Below are 26,583 nucleotides of genomic sequence, written 5' to 3'. Positions count from 1 at the left end.
TGAAGCACACGACTTAGCGCTATTTAGTGTGTACCTTCACAGCTAGGTCAGCTTCACATATGACTTTGGTCCCTTGGTCTCTGTTTGGCTGTTCAATTGCAGAGAGATTCTTTGCAGGTCCAGCCATACTGTGACCCAGGTCGATGCTTTCTCTCTAGTTTTAGATGTGAGATATTCTGTTGTATGACTGGCCACCCTTCATCTATCACAGATCACTGGGTATTTGTGTAATTTGTGGGTCTTATTTTGTTGTTATTATGACAGGCACTATGAATATTCAAGTTTAAAATGGCTGTTAATTTTAGGGGGTTTGGTTTGGTGACAACAGTCTTAAACCCTCTGGTGATTTTGTATCTAACCAGAGAACTACCAACCAGTTTTTTCACAGGAGCCATGACTTTTTTCAGCCATCTTGCACATGCAGCCATAAAGGAGGCCATACTTCTGTGTTCTGCCAAGTACTCCTTATTCTCCATTAGCATCATTGTTTTTCCTGGGACTTCTATAGCTGTTTGGGTTTTCTGTTTCTTCCTGAGTCAGCTTTGGCAGTATGTACTTGTTTCTGGGTTCCATCTAGGTCATTTGGTTGCTGGCATTGGCTCTTCATGATACTGAATCACTGAGCTGTGTAAGATGGTGGTGCCCCAGATTTGTTCCTGGCCATTATAGCTCCATATAGCCAATGTCTTTACCTCTATTGGATTGTCACTGTCCTCTTTTTTGTGGCTATATTATCCCTCCAGGTTAAGTGAGAGATACATTCAATGGCTCTTGGGTCCTGTCACACCAAATGCATCAGCTTCAGTAGCATCCTGGCAGAGGAGACAGTAACAGGATCCTGAGTCATCGGGTCCCTCTCACTCTCACAGGCTTTGTCTCACTGGTCTCTGTCTGAGGAATTACACACTTAGGGTCTGAGACTATTCATGTTAAGGCAGACCTGAGATGGGCTTGAAAAAGATGCCACAAGGCAGAAGGTAGAGCAACACCATGAAGAGACTGCAGCCCTGATGGTCCTGCCTGGCCTGATAGCTGTTGAGCAACACAAGTGACAAAAATCATAAGAAAACCATTTTTACTAGCAAGAACCTGGCTCTGCCACTTGCAACTCAAAGTCTTGGCTTGTAAAATATTTTCAAGTGTTTAGAATTTGTTCCTTCCACCTGTTACTAAGACAACCCAGATAGTATGATGAACTAGGGCAGAGAGAGGTAGAGGGCAGTGTTGTTTCCTGCTGCTTTATCCCTCTCTTGAGGGGAACATGTTGGCTCAGTATTAAAGCCTCATCCACTGGGGACTCTGGATTTCAGCATCCTGGCAGGCCAGATACCTGTGTCTCAGGGCGATTTAAATTTCACACATACAGCCCAGCGTGTGGGGGTGGGAGTAAGGAGACACACAGGAAGTAGGAAGAGCCACTCTGAGCAAGGTTTGCACTTGGGAGATAGGTCAAGTGGATAGAATGCATTGCAGATGTCCTCCTCAAGCTGGTGAGCGGCTGGCCATCCTCACTGGCCAACTCCTTCTCCGATTTTGGTGACTCATCCCTCCTGCCTGCGGCAGGGGCTGAATGGGAAGGGCCAGGACAAAAACAAAAACAGGACAGAAAGCCACCAAACTGTCTGCAGAGACTGGCAGCCCCAGTGCCCTCTTTTGCTTGTCCAGAGAAGAGGGAACCAGGGGTCAGAGGAGAGAACGGTTCCTACAGCTGGACCATGGGGGGTGGACGGGACAACAACACAGGGATGTGAAAAGCCCTCAGAGAGGGACACAAGGCCTCTTTGTGTGGGGAGCAGCCTCCCACTAGCTGAGGGTTCCACCCAACAAGGCTTGAGGATAAAGGTCAGCCAGCTGCAGTGTGAGGCTTTTCAGGGGTCACTGAAGGTCTCATTTTAGCTCTGCTCACAGAGTGGGAAGGGTCACAGTTCTCTGGACAGGAGGTGGGGCAGGGCGGTCCAGCAGTGAGGGAGAATGGGGCTGGCCAAGGATCTTCCCACTAAGGATTCTGGGAGTAGAATGATGAGGGATGGAGGTTGGAGTCGGGGGTGGTAACTCATTGCTTACCAAAGCTGAAGGGGAGGGGGAATGAAGGGAGGGGTGGTTTCACCCTTGTCTTAAACATTCTCAGTCCTCCTCTTCCTCCTCCTCCTCTTTCCCCATCCTTCCCAGGCTGCAGCCTCTTTCCTCACCTTTTGGCTGAGACAAGCAGGCAGAAATGCTGACCTCTGAACCCTGATGCCCAGAAAGGAACTGGGTAACTTTCATACTCCATAAAGACACCCAGTGAGTGCACAGGGTGACAATGATGGTGACTCAGACCTCTGCTGGGGTTCTGCCCATGAACAACAAATGCCAATAAACATCCTGGAAAGGATTAGTCAAGGGTCTAGATCTTGGGGATTGGGTGGAGAGGAGCCATGCCTGAAGAGGGAGCATAGCCAGGCCAGGCAGCAGTTCTTTCCTGTTCTGTCCTGTTCCTTCTCCACTGCAGTTGTAGGGCAGCTGATCCAGTCTTCCTCCCTGGGCCTCAGTTTTCCCATCTGTAAAGTGGGAGGGAGAATAGTGAGGAGAGCCTAATAGGCAGTTATTAGGACAAGTAAAAGGCTAAATGTGCAAATGTTAGCACATTAGTTAGAGGCTAGCCCTCTACCCAGGCAGAAGTGGGACTACCCCCACCTAGCACCTAAGATATCCCCCTAGCTTTCAGTGCTGGGCAGCTTATGGGGTCCCCAGGGAGGGCCAAGCCAGCAAGCAGGGTGCAAGGAGCCCTCACAGGTGACCTCAAGAGAGTTAGCTCTGTCTCTGCTCAGTTCAGATTTCATCCCCTTGAGATGTTCTCCCTATGGGCTCTTCCAGTGTGAAAGCCTATTTTCGTCACCCAAGCCTCATTTTCTGAGTGACTGCCCCTCCTGCTGTGAGGCTGAGCCACAGCCCTGGGCCTCCTGCTAATTAATGAGAGGCAGCAATTAGCCATTTACAGCAGAGCAAGCGCTGGTAATGGGATTTCTAATTCTGGAGGGAAACAGAGTTAAACTGTGTTCAGAGCAAACGAAAGCTTGAAATCCAAGATGTTTTTGATTCTGGGTTCCGTCCTAGTAATTAGTAGGATGGAAGTTGTTAAACTTCCTAAAGAGATAACGCCTGTGTTACAAAACAGGTTGTGGGAGAGGGAGAGACTTTGTCTTCTCCAGGAGACCTCAGGGACGCTGCCCCAGAGAACATGGAGTGGAGTAGACCTGGGAAGTGAGTGAGCTTCTCTGCCAGATTCCAGCAACAGTGAGCATGCTGCTGAGGCAGCACCTAGAATGGCAGTTCTCAACCTGTGGGCCGTGAACCCTATCTCCAAAGATTACAATTCATTAACAGTAGCAAAGTACAGTTATAAAGCAGCAATGACAATAATTGTGTAGCTGGAGGTCACCACAATTGGAGAAAAATAAAAGGGGATTCACGATTGTATGAAAGGGTCAGAGCAATGGGATACTTTAGGTTGGGAACCATTGTCCTAGAAGGATATCGGGCAGCTGGCACGGTCCCAGCTCGATGATGGTGGCCACACCCTGGTCATCTCCAAGCCTCTGCTTTGGTGATGAGGTTTGGGTAAGGACCCGATCTGTGGAGTTTTGCGAAGGAGAGCAGACCACACATTCAGGGGGCTGTGCCTGCCACCGTCTGTGCCGCAAAACCGTCCATGAAAATAACCTTGCTAGCCAGTGAACTCTTGACCCCTCCCTACAACTTGCAGGGCTAGAGACCTCTTGAAAGGGACAAACATTTGAAGTGTAGAGGAGTCCCTGAAACATGGGTGGGAAAGGCTTAGAGACAGACCCACAGTGGGAGGGAGAAAAGTAAAAAGAGATTCTTGTTTGTTCATGTTCAGGGCGCTAAAGTTCAATTATTTGTTTGTTTGTTTACTGTGTATGGGTGTTTGGCCTGCATATAATCTGTGTATCACATACATGCCTGGGGCCCCTAGAAGCCAGAAAAGGTTGTTGGATACCCTGAAACTGGATTACCAATGGTTGTGAGCCTCCATGTGGGTGCTGGGAATTGAACTCAGGTCCTCTGCAAGATCAGCCAGTGCTTTTACCACCTGAGCCATCTCTCCAGCCTCAATGTTCAGAGCTTCTAAACAGGAAGGTGCTCCTGGGAAAGTTGCAGGGTCACATGGCTTCCTTTCCTGATTTAAGGGCATCAATAGTATTCAGTTTCAATTACACACGGGCTTCCTTAACCTGGGCAGACTTGGTGCCTGGAGCCCTAAACATTTCGAGCTGACACCACCAGACCAGGAAGACACCTGTGGTATGCACATCTGTGTCCTCCTCCATTGGGCCCCTCTCCTATCTATGCTTTCCCTCCCCTGGAAATGACTCTGAGCCCCTCCCCCACCTGTACCTACCTGTACCTGCCTCTGGGTCTGGTCAGAAGAGAGCTGTCCTGAACTCCCACAGACCAGCCTCCCTCCTACTCCCTTTCTTGTGAAGACCCTGGGGAGGACACATCAGCTTAGCCAGGGGGCATGCCGGCCCCTCTAGACTAGCAGGCTTCACACCCGGTCCACAAAACCTCTCCCACCATGTTGAAAGGAATCTTCCCTCATATTTTTTTGCTGACATTTAATATTCGTGTTTTAAGTCCAGAGACAGGTGGCACAGGACACGAGCCCTCCGGTTTGTAAACACTGACATTTCACGCTGTCGCTGATGTCGCTTTCCCAAGGTTCCAGTGTGCAGCAACAATGCTTCCCCTTTAGATTCTCTTCTCAGCTCACCTGTCATGGAATCCAGAGGGCAAGTTCACAGGCCCCGCCCTGGACTGGCGTTCTCACTGCTAGCCTGTCTCCCAGGCTGTGCTGAGATGCTGAGGCCTGTGATGCATCTATAGAGCTGACTTCCCAGGAGCTCGGCCTCTCCAATGGCTCCCTCCCCGTCCCTCCACACCTGCAGGGTTAAAGTCTACACAACAGGTACTGTGCCTGAAAAGCCTCAAGGGTCAGCACGTTCTTCTGGATGGAGTTTCCCTGTGTTGTTGGCAGACGATTGGTCACCACAGCATTGACACTCTGTGTTTATCTTATTACGTAAACACTCCCCTCCCTTGTGTGATGTGTAATTTATAACACACCCTGCAGAGTGAGCCTGGTAGGTTCACATCTTTAACTCTGAAGACAGACACACCTTCCTTGAAGAAAGAGATTGCAGGCTTTCTCATTTGGGGGGATTTCCTATCACTTTGGGGTGCCTGGTCTTCACTCATGACCCAAGAGAGTTGGACCCAATGACTTAGGATAGGAGACCTCATCTCTATGCAGTTCCTTTGTCCTTACAGGCCTGTTCCCTGTCTATCCCCATGTGGCTGGGAGGCCCAGGTTCTCCTCTTGTTCGCAGCCTGATCTGTACCTAGGGACCTGCATGCTGGCCCTCATGCTATTCCACGGAGAGTATGGTCATGGAAGGATGTTTGAGAAGTGTTTCCTGTGGGCACATGAAGAGCAGCACCTCCTCTGCTCTATGGCAGTATGCTGCAGCCTTGAATGCCAGCCTGCTGGTCTGTTTCAGGTGCCTGAGCTTTGGATTAGAAGCCATCACACGTGGGCACCCCAGGGGAACCACTCCTTGGCTCAGCTGGTGGAAGAGGAAGCCACTCTTCCCTTCATCTTGTATTTGCACTCTGTGGTCTGTGGTTCCTGGTTTTCTATAAGAACAGGAGCTATGTGGGTCCCTTTCAGCTCCACCACTCCAAATCCATCTACTTGTTCTGTGTCTCACATGCCACAACCCTGGTACCTGCACTGTGCTCTCTATCTCCAGCTGTCCAGAGCATCGGGACAGGGAATGGAGCCTTGTGGAGTCTGAGCTCTCCTTCCCTTGGCCACCCTAACTCACTGTAGACTCATCCACACTCTCCTGCCTTCACTGTGATCAGCCATGGCTTCTGAGCGGGAGGCGATGATTCCAGGGTCTGTGGCCATCAATGAATCCAGGAGCATTTCTCCATGTGGCGGTCTGCGTAGTCACCATCTTTATTTCTTTTGAGCAGGGGTTGGGATTATGACTCATGGGTGCTGCTTAACCAATCAGAAAACTGCCCAGCCTGTACCAAGTGACTGAATGTCACCTCACACACTTGCTACTGCCACAGGTGGCGTTGCTATTTCCTCTTCTTCTCATTTATTTGTTTACTTATCTATCTATTTGTGTGTGTGGTGTTGAGGGGGTGGGGGGGTGTTTTGAGACATGGTTTCTCTGTGAAGCCCTGGCTGTCCTGGAACTTGCTCTGCAGACCAGGCTGGCCTTAAACTCATAGAGCCCACCTGCCTCTGCCTCCCAAGTGCTGGGATTAAAGGTGTGTGCCATCAGGCCCAGCTATTGCTCTCCTTACTTAAATGAAAGAAAGAAAGAAAAAAAAAAAGAAAAGAAGAGAAAAACCCAGCCATGCCAATGGATGTGTGCAGCAACATTTGTGGCTTCACAAATTTCTTTGTAACACATGAAGTTGAGCATTTCTTCCCGTGTGTACTCGTACACTAGGGAGTAAAATGTCTGTGTGAAACTTTGGTCGGTTAAAGAACACTGGGGTCTTTGTTTGGCCGTCATTGCGTCTGAGCTTATTTTTGTGTTCTGCACACAAGTGCATTGTCACATATGAATTGCAGATGCTTCCTGCCCAGCTGCGGCTGGCCTGTCACTCTCTCCACAGTGCCTTCTGCAGCATGAAGGATTTTAACTTTGATGAAATCGACCGACTTTTCTTTTCTCTGTAGCTTGTGCTTTCAGCCTCCCCTACGCCAAGGTCACAAAAATGGCTCCTTTCCCCCTCTGAGAAATCACAATCTTGCATTCCACGCAATGTCCTTGATACATTTGGAGGCTGTTTTCACAGAAGGTCTGAGGTCATTTTTGTTCAACTGCTAAAGATGATGCTTGGTGAAAAGTCTCTTCCCTCTGGCCAATGGCCTGGCAAGCAAACACATGATAAATAATAGCAGTTAATACAGAGATCATCTCCGTCACTCACTGAGATGAGGGAAGGAGTGAAGAAGTGAAGGGCGGCTGGGCCAGGAGGGACCATACTGTCCTTGCTGTCAGCACAGGCCATGGACTCTCTCCATCTCAGGGTGGTGCTGGCATCTGTGTTTCTGGCCCCAGGAAGGAGTCACCAGCCCCAACACAGTTTTTCCCTGGAGTCGTGGATACTCCAGTGGCCACCACACCTCAGATGGCCTTCAGGTTCTAGCACTTTGCAGGATTGTAGGGTTCCAGACTGTTTTGGATTGGTCTGGGTGCTGACTGGGCTGAAGTCAGGTCCTCTGAGCTGAAGGCCCAGCTCCTCCCTCTCAGGCTCAGAGGCCCAGGGCTGTTCCTGCTTGCCTTCACTCTGATGCCCAGCTCTTGCTGGGGGTCTGGGGATTGTCACAGTCTAGAGCTCCCCAAGGAGCCGTAATTGGGCTTTTCAGGCAGAGAGGGGTTGGACATGGCATTCTCACACTAAAGGACTGCTGCTCTCTCTGCAGAACCAGGGAGTTGCTCTGAGATGCAGACTGAAGTCGATAGAGGTCACTGCTCTGGGGCTGGAGGAACGGCTTAAGGTTAAGAGGCCTTTTCTTTCTTGCTGAGGGTCTAGGTCCAATTCCCAGCACCCAAATGGTGTCTCACAACCTTCTGTAACTCTCATTCCAGGAAATCCAACACTCTCTGCTGACCTATGCAGCCAGGGGGCACCGGGTTACACACGTCAACCTGATCCAAGCTAGAGTCATCAGAGAGGAGGGAACCTCAGCTGAGAAAATGCACCCATAAGATCGGGCTGTAGGCATGCCTGCAAGGCATTTCCTTGAGTAGTGATTGATGGGGTGGGGTCCAGTTCATTGTGGGTGGAGCTACCCCTGGGCTGGTAGCCTTGCTTCTATAAGAAAGCAGGCTGAGCAAGCCATGATAATCAAACCAGTAAGCAGCTCCCCTTCATGGCCTCTGTATCAGCTCCTCCATCAGCCTCCAGGTCCCTGCCCTGTTTGAGTTCTTTCCCTGACTGCCTTTGATGATGAATTATGATATGGAAGAGTAAGTGAAATAAACGCTTTCTTCTCCAAGTTGCTTTTTGTCATGGTGTTTCATCACAGCAATAGAAACCACAACTAAACCACAACATAAATAAACCTAAGAATTATTTAAAAACAAGGAGTCACTCTTCCATATGTAACAGGGGCACAGGGCAGGTCTGTGATGGAGGAAACACTGGCTGCCCGTTTGGGCCAGGATGGTAAACCTCACACCTGTCTGCTCTTCAGCATCACCCAGTGCACGTGAGGGGCCCTGAGGAAGCACCTGCATCTTGCTGAGGGAGGAGCCAGGGAGCACGTGGGTCCAGCATCCTGAGTCATCCGGGTCTGTGAGTAAGAGATTGAGACATGAGTGTGGGCACTGAGGAAGTAGATGAGAGCTGACAGCGCTCCGGAGGTCAGAGCTCATGTGAACTCTAACTGTCCAGCTGGTTTGGGAAGCATTGGTGCTGGTTTCTGCGCCTCACAGAGACTGTTCTTCTGGTGACTAAGGTGACATCAGGTGACAGGAGCAGGCTCATTGCTGGCTCTTGTTCCTATGTGAACTGGAGTCTTAAAAAAACCATGCAAACAAAACCGCTTTTTATTGATCCTTTGTGAGTTTCGCAACCCCATGAACCCCAGTTCCACTCATCTCCCCATCCCTCCATAGCCACCCTCTGCCCCCAAAAAAGAAAATTAAAAGATAAAAACAAACGAACGAACCAAACATCTCGCTGTGGAAGCTGCAGGGTGTCACAGTGTGTCACACAGTATACACTTCTATCCACACATCTTCACTGGCAAATGCTCATTGCCTGGGGCCTGGTTCAAGGCCTCAGGCTTCTGTTACACAGGCTTCTGTCCTGGATCCTCACAGCGACTCCTCTTGGATATCCTCCTGTTGCCCTGTGTCATGGAGATCCTGCAGCTTTGGACCTGCAGGACTGACACCTTTACGCATTCCAGCAGTTCGTAGATGGGGTAGGCGTTGGGGTGGGCCAACTCAAAGCTTTGGATCTGGGCCTGGATCTGAACAGCTCAGCCACCAGCTCTCCCACATCCACACCACCAGATCCAGCTCTCCAGCACTGGCCAGGCTAGCTCGAGGCAGGGCTGGCTCTCCCACTTTCATGTCCTCTGGGCCTGCTCACCTGCTCCCATGCCACCAGGGCCAGCTCTACTGCTGGCATGGGACTCTAATCACAGCGGCAGCCCTGGGGTTTTAGGCATTGTGCAGCTGAAGTGGACACACATGATCCATGTTCTCCTATCCTACCTCAGGCCAGCTGAACAGCTGGGGTCTGAGAGACACCCTGGCTGTCGGGGGAGACCCCAGGAGGCTTCACTTTAGCTGGAGGAGAGAGGGGGAATCTTAGCTTCAGATGACAGTAGGGGAACACACCTACCTGGCTTTTATAAGTCAAGTTCTCAATGAGATCCCAGGACTGCATGGCATCTGTCCCTGGATGGCAACAAGAAGGGGCCACTCCTGGAGCAGAGAAGCCATAGGCAGGACCCTGTCAGTGAAGTGAGCTTTGGGTTTGAAGAGAACATCAACTTTCCCCTGAGATCCCAGCTTGATCTTCAGAAGCCCTTTCTCCCTGGAGAGAGAGTAAGGGTCCCTATGGCTTAAGGATGCCAACCTCCTGCTTTGCCTAGAGTCTCTCTTCTGGAGATAAACTGCAAAGAGGTGATGGATGGGTGGATTCTTAACTCCTTCCAGGTCCTGTGGGACAAGCTAATTGAGATACTACTCTTCGAAATCCTGGATTGTAATAATACAACATCGACCAATCAGAAGGGAAGGATGGGCAATCAGGATGAACCTGGGCTAATCAATATGGACCATGGAATGTACAGAATGGAGTGTGGGGCCAATTGGGGTGGGGCATGGTGGGCCCATTAGATGAGAGTAGGCCAGTCAGTATAAAGTATGGAACACACAGGTTAGGGTGTGATCCCATTACAGAAGGCATCCACACATACCCAGGGTAGGGGGGCCTGCACATCTATCCTGGGGCTACGTGGTACTTTCTTGTTCCTCTGCTCCAGGAAATGGGTCTGTGACTAGAATCTGAAAGAATCTGTACATGTGCCTGAACAGCATGTACTCCACTGAGAAAGGATTGTTTGGGCAGAGGAGCAGGGGCCCTGGGAAGTGCTAGTTTGTCTGGGTTAAACCCAGGGACCTCAGCTGTCAACACCAGATCCACTTTGTACAGATTGGGGTGGAGTCCCAGACTAGCAGATCTTTACAGCACAAATGATTTACAAGTGTCCCCAGGAGCTGACTGCAACTTGGTGAATTAATTTTTAATAGTCAGTTGACACTTATTGTAAAGGATGAATGTCCTTACCAGTCCTCATCCATCCCATCCTTGGGACCAAATGCAGGAATCACTTTAATTGCTTTACTGTATGTGTTTCCCACAGACTTTACAGCTCTGTGTTTCAGTTTATCATTAGGGACATTTTTACAGCACTGTCTGCTGCTCTGTGGAGATTCTCATCTCCTGGTAGGAAGGAGGGAGCCCATGGAAGGCATCCTTCATGCCCCAGGTGTCTCCTCAGCTGACTTGTGACCCAGAGGCTGGCACCTTCAAGGGCAACACAGCCAGCAGTTATAGCCCAGGCTAGACTGAGGATCCCACTGCCTGCAAGTCCTATGCTGTGTAGCCCTGGGGTGTCTCCACTACTAGGCTGTGCTCCTCCAGAACAGCAAAAGAATCAGCTTTTGTGTTGGGTTCTACCCAGGAGCCTTTATCCCAGTGCCTGTTCTAGCACCCCAAGAATGCACCCTTCCTAGAGTCTGAGATTCTTTCCAGTCTAGAGGCAGATTTCTAAGACAATCAGCAACCCATCCTTTCCCCCTGTATGACAGGGATGGGATTTCCCGAGGATCAAATACATGCTATTGTATGTGAGCCAAGGTAGGTGTGGACGTGGAATAGCTGGTGAGAATCAGAAAGAATGTTCCTAAGGGATGACTGAGACTACAGGAATGAGTTTATGGTTACTCCTTGCTCTCCTTAGGAAAGCCAGCCATCCCGTTGAGGCTGAACTAGGGTGTGTTGTCATTAATGAATGAGAAGGAAATGGTCCCAACTCCGGCAGATCGTTGGAGGATGGTGAGAAATTCTTGGGGATCAGCAGACAACACTCAGAGTTTGAGAAAGGATTGCTGAGAGATGAGGTCCTCGTTAGTGAAAGGCTCTACCTCCTGCTGTGTTAACTCCATGTCTGAGGGATGGAACAGGTGTTGAAGGTGAGTTTCCCTGAGTTGATGCCATGCTCTCACCCCTGCCATTGTCCCGGAGCATAGGTGACAAGGGCAGCTGCCACCCCAGCATGTCCGACAACTCACAATGCTCCCTGCACACAGTTTGGAGCCTGCTGAATCTACTGGGATCCCCTGTCCCCACGTGTTGCTGCGTATGTAACCCTGGGTGCCTGCCACGTGACTCTTGTAACTTTCTGTGCTTCCGAGTCTTGTAAGTTGCACGAGCTTCCCTCTTGCCTCAAGAAGGGAGTGTTTTGATACAGAGAGAAAGGCTGCAGGGCTCTGGGCCCCTTCTGGGCAGCCCCTCTCTTGCAGCCAGCATGAGGCAGCCTCCTCACATCTGAGGACTGTCCAAGGTGCTGAGCCCTTGGTCACCTCCAGGACAGAAATGTGAATTAAGTCCCTCTGAGCAGTGCTGGAGCCTCCAGGACAGCTGCATTGAGTGTTTCTGGTGTTCCTGTCCTCCACATGTGTGAGAGATTAACAAAAAGAGTGTGTCCAATGTCCAAAGCCCCTCCTGGCAGACACTTCTGAGCAGGAACTGAGTGTCCTTTAAAACTTTTTGTGATAATAAATGTAAATGAAGTCCAGGGCATTGTCAGTGTGTGAAGTTAACAGAAGCTGGAGGGACACACATAGCAGCCCATCAGAAGCACCTGCTGAAGCCAGGGACGCAGGGAAGATGCCCGGTGTACTGGTCAGGAACATTTGGTGAAGGTTTTGGGAGTTGCATAGAACAAGAAATAAACAATATAAACCGAATTGGAAGAAACACATTTTTCAACATTTACAGAATATGTGGCTGTCTACATAGGAAAAGCTGAATTAACCAACATCACAAACAGTGAGGACCAAAAGGTAAATTCAAGACACAGAAACAAAAGTTATCTTATTAGAAATAGCCAATTTGACTTGAAAGAGAAGCAAGGCATGAATGTGAGTGAGCAAGCCTTGTTGCAGCATGAGGTGTATGTGAGGATGCCTTGCATAGATCACCTGAAAGAGGCAAAGATGCTGAACAAAAGGGATATGGAAAGGATGGAGGCATAGCTCAGTTGATAGAGTGTTTTCCTAGCACCCGAGAATCCCTGGACTTCATCTCCAAGAACACATAAACTGGATATGGTGACTGACACCTATAATCCCATCACTCAGGAGGTTGAGATGCAGGAGCAGCAGCGTACAAGATCATTCTCAGCTATATAGTGTGTACAAGATCAGCCTGAGCTACAGGAGATCCTGTCTCAAAAACTGAAGGAGAAAAGAAGAAAAAGAGGAAGAGGAGGAAGAGGAGGAAGGGAGAGTAGGGGGGAAATATGAGAGGGGAGGAGAGGAGAAAACAGGGATTTGGGGGAGAAGAGAGGTCACACTGCCAAACAGAAAGTCAAGCATGGACCAGCCATCACCCTCCTAGTGCTGACCTGCATGCTCAGTGCAACACACAACTCATTTAGAGAAAATCACAGATGGATAATGGAATTCACCATGAAGACAAAGCGCAGAATAGTGAAGCGTGGTGTGTGGGATATAAACAAAAGAGTGGGACAAAAAGGAGGAGGTGAGGGCTGTCCTCAGTTTCCCTGCTAGAGGAGATAGAGTCTGGGGGTGGGTGGAGCCACAAGGCAGAGCAAACAGATCACCAGAGCAGGCACATAGCTCCTGACACAGTAAGAAGAGTGAACTTCAAACACTAGGAAGGAGCCATGGCGAGTGTGTAGCATTCACGGTGAGACATGGCATAGAAAGAATCCCTTCTTGCTGAAGAAAATGCAAATTTGAACTTTCACCTCATACCATACTTTCAGATGGATTTGAGTACTAAATACAAGACAAAGCTATAAAACTTTGGATAAGAATATATGAAAAACCTAACCCAAGGATGCGCAAAACTAACAAAGCCAAAAACTTCAGAAGACAGAAATAAAGAGCACACACTGAAATTTCAAATCGCTGTAAGATGAAAGATCTTTCCAAGAGATTAGGCAACAGTTGGAGGAAACATTCACACAATAAATGACAAAGGACTCCCGTACGGAATTCGAAAACACTGTATAACCACACTAACAAGATAAGTAGCAGTACAGGGATCAGCAAAGGATACGAACAATCCGTCCAAAGGAGAGAGTGTAAACAGCCAGCAAGCACATAAAATGTCCACCCTGAGCTGATCAAGGAGAAAACAGGTGAAACAGGATGCAGGATACTGCAGTATCATGGAGGCAGTTGAGGGAAAACAATACTATCAAGGGTTAGCAAAGCTAAGACAATTCTCTCTCATTACGTGGATGAGAGGGGGCTTAGCATCGTGAGAACTGTCCTCAGCTGTGAAACAGGAGCAATGAAAATGTTGGTGATGGTGATGACAGTAGTGATGGGGATGTTAATGACGGTTATAATAGGAAGGATAATTCTGGTAATGGTGTTGATGGTGATGATAGTAATGATGATGCTAGGGGTGGTAATGATGCTGGTGATGGTGATGATGATGGTGATGGTAAAGATGTTGGTGATGATGACAGTAATGATGGTGACGATAGTAATGGTGATTGATGATGATAGGACTCATGCTTCACCTAAGGAATAAGAGACTTGGGAACAACGGGACAGGGTTCAAAGCTGAGCAGAGGTATTGGAAATGTGCCCAGTGTTGTTGCTCTTGTCTTCCCACTTTTCTTAGTACATGGAGCTAGTTATCTTCCCCAACCCCCTCACCCCCGCCACCTCAGTGTGTCTCCTATGCGGAGTTCCCTCTGTTAAAGAAGCCTCAGCCAGAAGCAGCTAATTTGGCCATGTGGGGCCATGGAGAAATGCTGGTGTGATGATTAATCGCCACTGTCAACTTCCTGAGAACCTAAACCCACCTGGGAGGTGCCTGTGGGGGATTATCTTGATTAAGTTAATTGAGGTGAGAAGACCTGACCACAGGGAGTGCCACCAATATTTCATCACGGCAACTGAAGGAGGCAGCGAAGACAGCCGGGAGCATAGTCTACAGTCTAGGAACTTATGCATCCTTATCCCACTCAAAGTTCTAACCACCACGACTCTGTCTGGTCTCCCGAGGGTCCCTGGGCTTTGCTAAAGCCTCTGTGTTTTCCCAAGTGACCCTCAGCCCTCCATACCCTGCTGCCTCTAAGCCTTCAAACCTTATTGTGCATCTGGATGTTTGCTTATTTCTGTGATACCCCAGTGTGTTGTAAGCATTAGAAGAAAATTAAGGGTGTGCCTTTTGTCTTGTTTACCTGTATTTGTTAGCTTAATTCACATGTCTCCAGCTACTGAGCCTAAGAGGGTAGAATAGATTCTTTTCTCCCCACAGTGCTTAGAAATGAGTTTTCTCACCTGTGTCTCCATCTGCCCACCTACAACCAGTAGAGATTCCCAGGCGAACTCAGCGCAGGTTTGTTAAAGGGAACACAGGCAGTGTAAGTAAGCCACTGTCCTAGCAATTTCCATTTTAATGCCTTTCCCCAGATGCTTTGAGCTAGAGTGTTTTGGGCCCTGCTGATCTGTATAAGGTCGTGGGGAACCCTCTGGCTGGGATTCTGTGGAGCTCTGTATGGTGATATCACAGGTGGGAAGTGGGACACTCCCCGAGTCTGCCAGGCACACAAGGCAGAGTCTGAGAACCTCAAGTGTAGTCTTCAGGGTCTCTGGCTATGGCTGACTCTGGCAGGAGCCTATCTGCCTTTTGTCTTGTGGAGCCCTCTGTAACCTCTGGTCTCATGCAGCACCCTCGGAACCTGGTGGCTTGGGAGACATTGCCAGTTCCTCCTCCCCCATGGCTCCTGAAAACCTGAGACTTGAGCCTCTTGCATTTCCCAGTGGGCCATTGTCTCCTCCTCCGATGGGTTAACATCCTGCTGATGTGCATGATTGCTGTGATCCATTATGGAAACTGGCTCTCACCTACTCATTAGTGACTACTGAATGAACACTTCACAGCCAGAGTCCCCTTGGCACTGGGGAGAAGGAGGGCAGTGGCTTTGGCCATCTTCTCAACTGCTGTGAGGTTTGCCCTATTTCATGTCAGGCTTCCTCTGGCTACCTCCAGCCACCCTCCAGGTGACCCAAGTATCACTTGGGTAATTTATCATATGAGGGAAATATTTGCATTTAAAGTTGTTTCTGTCAAATATAAAAACCAATACTGAGATCCACACTCATGATTAAGTTTCAATTTGCCTTAGGAGAGCACAACACAGTGGGAAAGAAGATGACAGGGTGGGGGGCTGAGAGACACAGGGAACAAATAGCTCCTCCTATCCCTCTCCCAGCACTACTCCTGGGGCAGGGTGGGCACTGTGAGACCTTCTTTTGTGGTCACACTGAGAAGGGCTGGATCCTGAGGCTGGGGCATCTCAGGACCTCCAGTCCCTCTCCCAGGCCAGGGGGAGCCTATAGAAGGATGGAAAAGCTCCTGTGTCCTCAACAGGATGCCCCTCCCCTGCAAAGACCACCTCTTCCTTATGGCCATGGCAGTCAAGGGCAGCGCAGGGCCCCAGTCTGAAGGCCCAGGTGAGCAGAGATAATTGTACACCCGCTGGTCTGTGTGCAGGGTGGGGTCTCCATCTGCAGGACAGAAGCACAAGGACACAGAAGGCTCTCCAATGTTCATCTCAGATATGCCATCCTCTCCTCTCCCTGCCAAACACGTGTGTCCTGGAAACAAGTTCATGAATTAAAACTCTCGACAAGGAGAGGAGAGATGTGCACATCGCCTGATAGATTAGAGCAGCCACGCAGAAATGCCGCACCAGGACCCGACTTCATGCAGGCACAAAATGAATGAGCTTCTCAGGCATGTGGGTTCTGAGGAAGGAAGTTTTTAAAGACATCAAGAGCTTTGGAAATGTCCTCTTGTGCCTGAGAATCAAAACACACTCTCCTCAAACCAGGACAAGGCCGGCCCCACCTCCCCCAACCCTGTTGCCACCCATTGGGCAGTGTAGCCTTTGCTCACAAGGAACCCCAGGATGTGCTGACCCTTACACCTAAAGTCATTCCAGAGGCACCATTGACCCCTCACTGTTGTGTGTGGTGTTGTAAATGAGACCCCTGTGCTGTCCTCCTGTCTGTCCCCACAGTTCTGTCTGATAGCTGAGGCCAGGAGTTGGCTCAGGGGAAGGTGGTGTGTATCAGTCAGGTGGGCTGTGCTGCGCTGTAGTACGAAGCAAGCCTGTGGGCTCAGGTTTACCTCCTAAGCAAGGTCTCACTGGTTCTCAGAGTGACTCAGGGTCCCAGGACAGACCCTCAGCTGTCTACTCATATGGGACCCTAACAATAGCACCAGGAAAGAGGAGAGTCTTAGAACAAGCCTGAACTTAACCCTAAAGTCTAACTCCACCCCAACTGCAGTGACCAGTCTGAAGCTCCTAGAGGGATGGAGATGGTGCCTCCTCTCAGCCCCCTCGGAGCTGGTTATGACCTTTAGGGGGCACATAGGAGTGAGGGTGGTTAAAAATGGCCTGTCCCCTGTAGCACAGAGCAGGGTTGGGCCAGCCCTGATATGAAGCAACACTGGAAAAAGCACAAGAGCCCTGTCCTCCCCTGCTGTGCGAACAGCTCCTCTCCCAGATGGCAGGACCCAACAGAGCAGGGACAGCCATGGGGCAACATGGAGCAGAGGCCCCTGAACCTGGTACCTATGAAAGATTCACCGCAGAGCCCCAGGGCTTCTGTGCCAGCTGTGCAGCCTCCCTTGGTGCAGGAACAAGGAACCAAGTGGACATGGATTTGCTTTCCCTAAACTGTCTCTTGTCCCAGTGCTGCACAAGCATTTGCACCAGAGTCGAGTGGGGGCACCTGTGGCCTGTGGCCTCATCTGTGAAGCTCCAAGCTTCGTGGTTCCCCTCTCCCAACCTCACTGCAGACAAACATGCTTCACGAAATCAACATTTGTGGATCCTGTAACCCACCTCCCCAAGCCAGCTCCAGCCAGAGCCAGACAAGGCACCCAGACTCCTGCTTAGGTCTCAGGACAGAGGCAGGGGTGGGCAGTGGGGGCAGCAAAAAGAACCAAACAGGCACCAATGCTCAGCATGCAGATGAGCTCAGCTGCACAGGTCCCCACTCTAGAGAATGAGGAATCACTCAGACAGGGGTCTTATGGAAGACATACTGGATGTGGGGACCCAGGAAACCAGGGTGTGGACACCACGCTGCCTCTGACCACCTAGGTTGGCTTGGTCCAGACACCTAACCTGCCTGTCCCTAAGATTCCCCAACTGTAAACCTGGAAGGACTGTCCTCCCCTGAGATGTTCCTGACTGAAAACCAAGGAGAAAGGATTCAAGTGACACTTGGTCCTCCATGGTGGTCAGCTCAGAAGACCTCACCTGGAATCCATAAACATGATCCTCAAATTGCCTATGGCCCAGAACCCCTTGACATGGTAGTAAATCAACTCTAGATATGAGCGAGCAGATAAATGAGAGAATGAATGAATGAGTAAGCGAATGGTTAAGTTAAAATGGATAAGTGAATGAGTGAATTACTGAGGGAATAAATGAATGAATGAGGAAATGAAAGCATGAATGAAAGAGTGAGTAAGCAGCCTAGTGAGTGAGTGAATGAGGTTTTGAGTGACTGTTCCTTTTTCATCCCCTCTACACTGTCCTGTGTCACTAGTGGAGCCCATGTCAGTGTCCTGGGCCCCAGCATATGGGTAGAAACCCAGGCCTGGCTTCATTCTGTTCCCTCTGTCACGAGGAGTTGCCCTTGGGCACAGAGTGAAGCTTCCAGGCACAAGACATGAGTGAATGAGGTGTCACATGAATATTTAAGCCTCACACTGGTGCTGAAGGCTGCCAGTTAGACACAGGCACTGAAAAGTTCTGACTTCTCTGAGGTAAAACCCTTGGCATGGCTGTCTGGCCTACAGCAGCAAGGAGTGGTGACATCTCCTACGGAGGAGGACCTGCTCCCCTCTTATCTCATGGGTCCCCACCACTGGTTCCCTGTGACCTGGGGACCCTGTGACACTCAACAAGAATGGCCATTGGTCCTGCCTTTGAGAGGCCACCGGGGCTCTGTGTTAACAGACATGAAGAACAAAGAGCTGTGACCTGTGATGAGCTGGTATGAAGCCGAGGGGCATGAGAGGACGGAGTGACTGAAGTCGGGTTGCTAACAGTTAAGACAGGTGTTAAACGCTAAAGCACTTTATGTGGTTCCCGCAATAAGTGTGAGAGGTGCTACTGAAGACGCAGGGAGGGAAAGCCATAGCATATCCCCACGAAATCAACCAGACAGCCAGGAAGGCTGCAAGAGAGGGGGGGAGGGACAAAGGATGGAGGCGGAAGGTTAAGCAGCCGGTGACCGTGCACAGCTGCTGTGCTTCTGCCTGAATTTCTGTTGAGACATAAAAGGACCAAACTCCTGAGCTAAAGGCAGAGCAGCTGAACAGAAATTAAATAAGACCCAGGCACAGACAGTCTAGAAGATAATTATCTACTCAATCATTTAAAATTTTTCATTTATGTTTTATTTTACTTATTATTATAGCTGTGTGTGTGTGTGTGTGTGTGTGTGTGTGTGTGTGTGTGTGTGTGTGTAGATCAGATGACAACCTTGGTACAAGTCCTCACTGTCTGCCTGTTTGAGGCATGGTCTCTTATTGGCTACTGTGTGCACCAGGCTAGCCAGCCCATGAGCTTCCAGGGAGTCTCCCGTCTGATTCCCATCGTGCTCTGGGAGCACTGGGAATGCATGTGTTTTACTTTGTCTACTTTTACATGGGTTATGTGGATCTGAACTCAGGTCCTCATGCTTGCACAGCAAACACTTAACTTGCTGAGCCGTATCCCATCCCTTTTGTTCTGTCTTTTTAAAAAGTCTTTGTGTGTATATACATGTGAAGGCACTCAGTTTAGATACAAGGACGTACACAGATTTAAAAGGGAAAAGACAGAAAAATGTATTCCATACAGATGGTGACCAAAAGGAGAGCAGAGGTAGCCATAGGTGTGTCAGACAAAACAAGCACCCAGGGAAAGCCTGTCACAAGAGGCAGGAAGGGCCTAGTGTGAGAGGATTGGGCAGGAGACGCAATGTGTGAATATCAGCGCCTGCCAGGGAAACCCTGATGGATGAAGCATGCTCGCCACCAGTGAGGGGGTCTCATGCCGGTTTCCCAGCAGACGATTGAAGCAGCTACTCACAAGAACAGGTGGGTCAGCCAGAGAGGCCACAGGAAACAGAAGAGCTGGAAGACACGGTTGTCCAGATGATCACACAACCACACCAGAACACACCTTCTTCCTGAGGCAACAGACCTTCCCCAGACACTCCCATCATAAGTCACAGAACACGACAGAATACCGAGGTTGTGCCATGTTCCTTCTGCCACCACAGCAGAGGGGGCTGGGAGGAAGACACATTTGCCCATGACATGACCTTACACAGGAAAACCCCAAACACCACAAATGTCAGGATGGATGGACAAGGGCAGCAAGGCCACAGAGTGAACAACATGGAAAACCAGCCTTGTTCTGAGACAGCAACATGACCAATCCCCAAAGGAAATTAAGAAACGATCCCACTTTCAATAGCAGTAAAGAGAATGACACACTTAAGAAGGGGCTTGGCTAGAGAGACTAGATATTCAGCCCTGAAGATTGCAAACACTGCTGACAGAAAATACAAACACAGGAAAGAAGCTTCGTATTGGAGAGTGATGTTGATAAATGTCTGTGTTACCAAACACAATCCAGGCATGATCCAGTGCCATCCCTGCCAACATAATGGTGGCTTTTGTTTTTTGGCAGAACTAAAAAGTAAAATAAAATTCATAAGAATCTTAAGGAACCCCCACCCACCCTAAGAGCGAAAACAGTCTTGGAAAAGGAAAACACATGGCTCCTGACTTTGGAAAGGTTGCAAGACTCAGAAGTCAGTCCAGGAGGCTATGGGTATAAAGACAGACAGACAGACAGACAGACAAATTGAACAAAGAGCACAGAAAAAAAGGCCTCATAGAGGTGGAAGAGTGACCTTGGGAAGGTGTCAAAGTCAGACACTTCAACCCATGGTTCTGGAAAACTCAGTGTCTTCTTTACTTTTCTATTGCTGTGCTAAGATTCCATGCTGAAGAAAACTTTCAAGAAAGCGTTTAATTTGGGGCTCATGGCTCTATATCTGTGTTTATCACCCTTCCCTATGTTGCAATCCTTTAATACAGTTCCTCATGTTGTGGTGACCCCCAACCATAACATTTCTTTGTTGCTACTTCATGACTGTAATTTTGCTACTGTCATGAATCATAATGTAAATATATGATATGCAGGATATCTGATATGTGACCCCTGTGAAAGGCTGTTTGACCTCCAAAGGGGGTCGCAACCCACAGGTTGAGAACCTCTTTTCTAGAGCACTAGAGTCTATGACTGTCATGGTGGCAACTCTGGCAGCAGCCATGTAGCCATGTGCTGGGACAGCAGCTGAGAGCTTACAACTTGATTCACAAGCACTAGGCAGAGAGAGTTAACTGGGAGTGATGTGGGCTTCTGAAACCTCAGTGACACACCTCCTCCAACAAGGCCACACCTCCCAATCCTTCTGAAACAGTTCTACCAACTGTGGATCAAGCATTCAACAAAGGCTCCTATGGGGGCCGTTCTCAATCAAACCTTCACACTCAGCATCCATGTGCAGATGTGACCTTGGGTTCTCTCTTCACACAGTGCCAAGGATGAACTCAGACATGTCAAATGTGCAGGCTCAGGCCCAGCTGCAGAACTGTGCAGGAACAATGGGGGACAGGGAGAGACAATCTTTTGTGATGATGTCCTGGATCTGAGGCTGTGTGGACATCAAAAGTGACAGCTACAGAAACAGATATCAATCTCAAAGCTTCTGTGTGTATAAAAAAAAGGGTGGGTGGAGTATCAGAGAGAATGGCCACTCAAGGAGGGAAGAATGCCTTCCCACCTACTGAGTAATCAGGGTTAATTCCAAAATGTATAATCCCTTCTGCTGTGATATTCAATTGGTAAAAACAAACCACCCCAGTGAAAATGTATAAAGGTCTTAAGTAGACACTTCCCTGAAGCTACATAAAGAGCCAGCAGATGTGTTAAAAGATACTCAAGATCACCAATCACTGGGAAAATGAAAATCAGAACCACAGTGACCCATCACCTCACCCAGTTGGAAATTGGAAAGTAACAAAAGTTAGCAAGGACTTGGGGAAATGGGAACCAATGATGATGGGGCTGTAAGTCAGTTCAGCTGTTTGGAGAAACAGTATGAAGTTTCCCCAGAAACCTACAAGCAGGCCTGCCTCTGACCCAGTCATCCTCGTGCTGGGCATTTATCCAGAACCAACGGCAGGATCTGGAGTTTTTTTTTTTTTTTTTTTTAAACTCACTCATGTGAGCCAAGATCTGGATGCAGCCCAATTATCCTGAGACCTGAGTATGTGAAGACAATGTGGTATGTCTATTCAATGGAATATTATTCAATCTTAAAGAAGGAACTTCAGAATTATACTTATACAATGTGTCTAAAGTAGCCAGACCCAGAGAAACCAGGGAGAAAACGTTGCCAAGGACAGGGGCTGGGGGTTGCTCCATGGGAACAGATTGTTAGTGGGATGAATATGTCTCAGTTATCACACTCATATACACAGTTAACACTACCAAGCCTCACAGAAACAGCATTTAATATAATCTATGTGTCTCAGGCACTGTGCACAGAGAGAAAGGTGACAGGGAGGCTTCAGCCTCTGGGAAGTCTCCAGAGTCACAGGTCCTACCTTCATTTTTCTGCTGTGTGGCTCCTGTGTCCCTTATTCCCCATCTATGCCCTGGGATGGGGGTCTCAGTCTTTGTCTATCGCTCTCTGCAGATGTCCTCAGGCCCTCCAGATGTCTTAGAGGGTGGGGGCGCCCAGACCTTCAACCCAGACTGCTGGTTCCATGCCAACCACCAGCTGCCGTCTTGGTAGGACTCTTGACTTTTCCTGGGTGGTACAAGAAGTCAGTGTCTGAGGTGATCAAGAATTGAGGGAGCTGGGAGTGGAGAAAAGCTAGAGACGCACCTCCCTCCATCCTTCCATCCCTCGACCCCTCCACTATCATGCAGGATCTGGAGATTTTTTTTCCTCACTCATGTGAGCCAAGATCTGGATGCAGTCCGATTATCCTGAGACCTCAGTAGGTGAAGAACAGTCCTTTCTGCTGTTCACTCGGTGCTAATCAAGGGTGTGATTGCTGGGAGAGAAGACACAGCCTGTGGGAGCGTGGCAGAGTTCCCCACTGCGCTGCAGTGATTAGACCCAATCCAACCAGATTGGGACCAAAATAGCTCGCTGCCCGGACTTCACAGAGCAGGCAGAGGCCTCAGCTCCTGCAGAAGCATGGATTCTCAAGCTGCCTGAGGGTGTGCACTGGTTGGCTCGTAGACAGGTGGATGGCAGAGTGATTCTTCTAGGACTGCAGACCCGGCCCCTCTATACTCAAAGCTCTTGCTGGTACTGAATCTCCCCCCTTCCACTAGGACAGAGTCCAGACCAGAGCCTGGTGCAAGAAGTCTGCAAAGGCCTCTTTGCTCTGGCCCTCTGATGTCACTATACTCTCTGTCTCTTTCTCTTCTCTAACAGCTTCAGGTCTTTCTAGAACATTCCAGCTCCTTCACCTCTGGCCCTTTGTACATGCCATTCCCTCTGCTAGGAAAATCCTTCCTACAGCCTCTGCTCCCTTCACCCAGGTTTCTCCAACACATCCCACCCATGCCCTTGCAAGGGATCAGTTCCCAGAGGAGCCTCCAGGAGCTGGACAGTGACTGTTGGCTCATGTCCTCGACCTCCCCTTTCTCAGATCATGATTAGGGCTCTGCTGGTCATGGTTCTCAGTGTTGGACTTTGGTGCTCATATTGGGAGATAAAATAGTTTTGAACTTTGAGGGGTGGTCCTTGAGGGTATTACACAGCAGGAGCACATCCAAGGCTGCTGGTTTAGGGTTAGGGCTATGGGTTCCGGAATCCTAGGTGCTAAGTCTAAGCTATGAGTACTTGTGTCACATGTACACATCTGAGCTATGGGTGGTAGGTGATACATGTGAGTGCGGGTGTTGGGGTCTGAGTTTCGGGTGCTGGCTCTGAGCTGTGAATTCGAGGCTGTAGGTGATGGGGTTATGAGTAGTGAGTTTGATTTCTACTGGAATGAGGGTACTGGGCTCATGTACTAGGTAAGGATTGTGGGTCCTGGATCAGTGGATGCTGGGGATGGGTGTGGGGACTGTTGAGGGCTAGGATTATAGGTGCTGAAGCTATTGGCATTAGGCCCAATCCACACTGGCTCCTGTGAGCTAACTGCCCAAGCGTCAGAAATTACCCACTGGTTATTAAACCCAACCATGACCATAAATTAATTACATAAACTTATAATGAAGTAAGTTATGCAGGAGCTGAAGGTGTCTCTGTCCTTGCTTTCTGCATCATTCTCTGACCTCCACACATCACACTGATGGCTGGAGTCAGAGTCCTGGAACCGTGGCAGTTTCTAACTGTGAGAGCCAGAGGGCTGGCTTTCCAGAATCAAGAAAGTATATTGCAGCACATTGCAGAGAAACCAGGGTCCTTTTGTGCACTATTCAAGAACTGTATCCCAACAAGGTGAATCCTTCCACAGAGTGATGAATGAACAGGTCTATGTGAATAGCCTCCACAAACCTCCTGTTAATGTTGAGCTGTGAGCCTAGCTTCATGTGACTGAAGTCACCTATGAGGTTTCATCACAACGTACATCCCTGCCCATTCTGTGCCTTCCTGGGTCTGTGACGCTTAGCTTTAAATGTCAGCTTGACACAGCCTGGAATTACCTGGGAAGGAAGAGTCAGTGAAGGGCTGTCTAGATCAGGCTGGTCCAAGGGCATGTATCTGGGGTGTTATCTTGGTTGCTTTAATTGATGTAGGATAATGAAATAAGTTGTGTGGGAGCTGAAAGTGTCTCCATCCTTGTTTTCTGCATCATTCTCTGACCTCCACACATCACACTGATGACTGGAGTCCAGAATCATGGCAGTTTCTAACAGTGAGAACCAGAGGGCGTTCTAGACTCCAAAACCTAGCTTGAAAGTGGGTGGCACTCTCCCTTGGTTTTGGTCCTTGACTGTAAGCATAGAGAAAGCTAGCTGAGCATTAGCCATGAAAGCATTCTCTCTCCCTCTACCACCCTCTCTCTTCCTTGCTCCCTCTCTCTCTCTCCTCTTGGATTTGTTGTGTCTAACGCCCCAAGTTCCTGCTTGAGTTCCCTTGCAAAGATAGACTGCAAGCTGGAACTGTAAGCCAAATAAATCCTTTATCCCTGGCCTTGTGTGTTGTCGGGGAATTTTATCATAGCAACAGAAATGAAACCAGGACACAGGTGAGCTGCAGTTGGCTGAATTCTCGATATCAGTATTAGCCACAGTGGAATCCTCTGTAGAGAGGTATCTCACAGCTTTGTCAGTAGGGAAAACTTCATTAGGGGCCTGTAGTTTTCTCAGAGGCCAAGAGAATGACAGGTTTACTGTGGAGAGGAAAGCATTCATCAGAGGTGGGAGAGGCTGGTACACAGGCTCTGGAGATGCCAACTGTGCAGAATAGCTTCAGAAACTAGGCTCTGCCTCCTAGTCTTCCATAGTCTTCTGCCATAGTCTCCTCCTGCCATAGTCTTCCACAACCTCCATGGATGTTTCTGGGCATTACTCCCCTGGGATGTTTTTACACAGCAGGCAGAACAAGGAAACTCAGAATCCAGAGGTAATGGATGCATTGATACCCAGGGCATACATGCTGATCACAGACAGGATGGATCAACAATGCCCAATGAGGACATGTATGAGATTCGGTTGGCAATACCTCATGATTCTAAACTTGAGCACAGTGGACCCTCACAACAGTGGAATAATCTCAGTCACCAAAGGGCAATGTGGTCTGGGCAAAGATGTGCCATCTCCTTGTGAACCATTGAGCCCCCAACCAGGACAGCCTTGTCTAGGGATGGATGAGGCTGACATGCATTTAATCTTCCTGTCACCATGGAGGAGTGGCCCTGTTTTCTTATTTTGCTGTCTATTGCTGTAATAGCAAGCATGACTCAAGGAAGAAAGAGCTTATTTGTCTCAAGAGTCCTAATCCCAGTCTACTGTGAAGGAAACTCACACAAGGCAGGAACCTGAAGGCAGGAGCTGATGCAGAAGCCATGGAGAAGTGCTGCTTACTGGATTGCTCCCTATGGCTTGCTCAGCCCGCTTTCTTACAGAGCCCAGGACCACCTGTCTGGGGATGGTACATCCCACTGTGGACTGGCTGAGCCCTCCCAAGTCAATCAACAAGAAAATGCCCCACGAACATGTCCACGGGCCAATCTGACGAGGGCATGTCTTCAACTAAGTGTCACTGCTCTCATGAGACTCTAGTTGGTGTCAAGTTGACAAGAACTAACCAACACACCCATTTTCTGTGTGCCTCCTGGTCCTGTGGCATAGATCCTTTCCCCTCAGTGTCTTACGTACTATTACTGACTATTGTCATTGTTGTTATTGAGAGTCAGGTCTCTGCCTGGAGTGAGATCTGCAGAGTGGGGAGGAGGAAGAGGAGATGGTTGGTGTTTTCCTTTCTTTCTACCACATCAGAGAGAAGACGAAAGAACAGAGCACCTAGTTAGAATTGGGAGGGTTCTTTGGGAAGGTGACCCCATGTGTTGCCTAGAAAGCATCGCTTTCTCTGTCCTTGGAACATCTGACACATGCATGGTGCATCTCTCTGGATTCCAGGGAGGCTGTGCTGACACAGGAGCCTAGGCTTCCCTTTCCTCCTCTCAGCTCCTCCAAGGCTCACTAACACCTGCTGTGGCTGTTTTTCCTGTCCCCGAGCACCATAGTCTTTTGCAGATCTCTGGTCCTGACAGCCCCTCCCTTCCCTTCTCTCCTAATTATGTCTGGATGCTACACTGTGGCAGGCTGAATTAAGCCGTGAAAGGCAGAGCTGGGTGAGACTGTGGCTTGGATATGCCCTTTAGTTAGCAGCTGGATCCATCCAGCTCAGGATGCTGTTGTTAATATTAAGAGAGATGCTGTTTGCCCCTGTGCTCCCATCCCCCCCACCACGAGGTGCACCTTTCCTTGAAGGCTTTGGTGCCTGGGGCCATGATGATGGGTGCCATAGCAACCCTTCTATACTGGTCCAGGTAGAGTCACGAGTTGGGTCTAATTTAGTGACACACGTGTCCTGATGAATCAAGCACTAAGTCATCTTGAACACAAAGGCAGACTGT

The sequence above is a fragment of the Psammomys obesus genome, unplaced genomic scaffold (assembly GCF_907164565.1).
Source record: "Psammomys obesus unplaced genomic scaffold, mPsaObe1.curated_primary_1811, whole genome shotgun sequence".
Classification (NCBI taxonomy): domain Eukaryota; kingdom Metazoa; phylum Chordata; class Mammalia; order Rodentia; family Muridae; genus Psammomys; species Psammomys obesus.
This window is presented reverse-complemented; position numbering follows the sequence as displayed.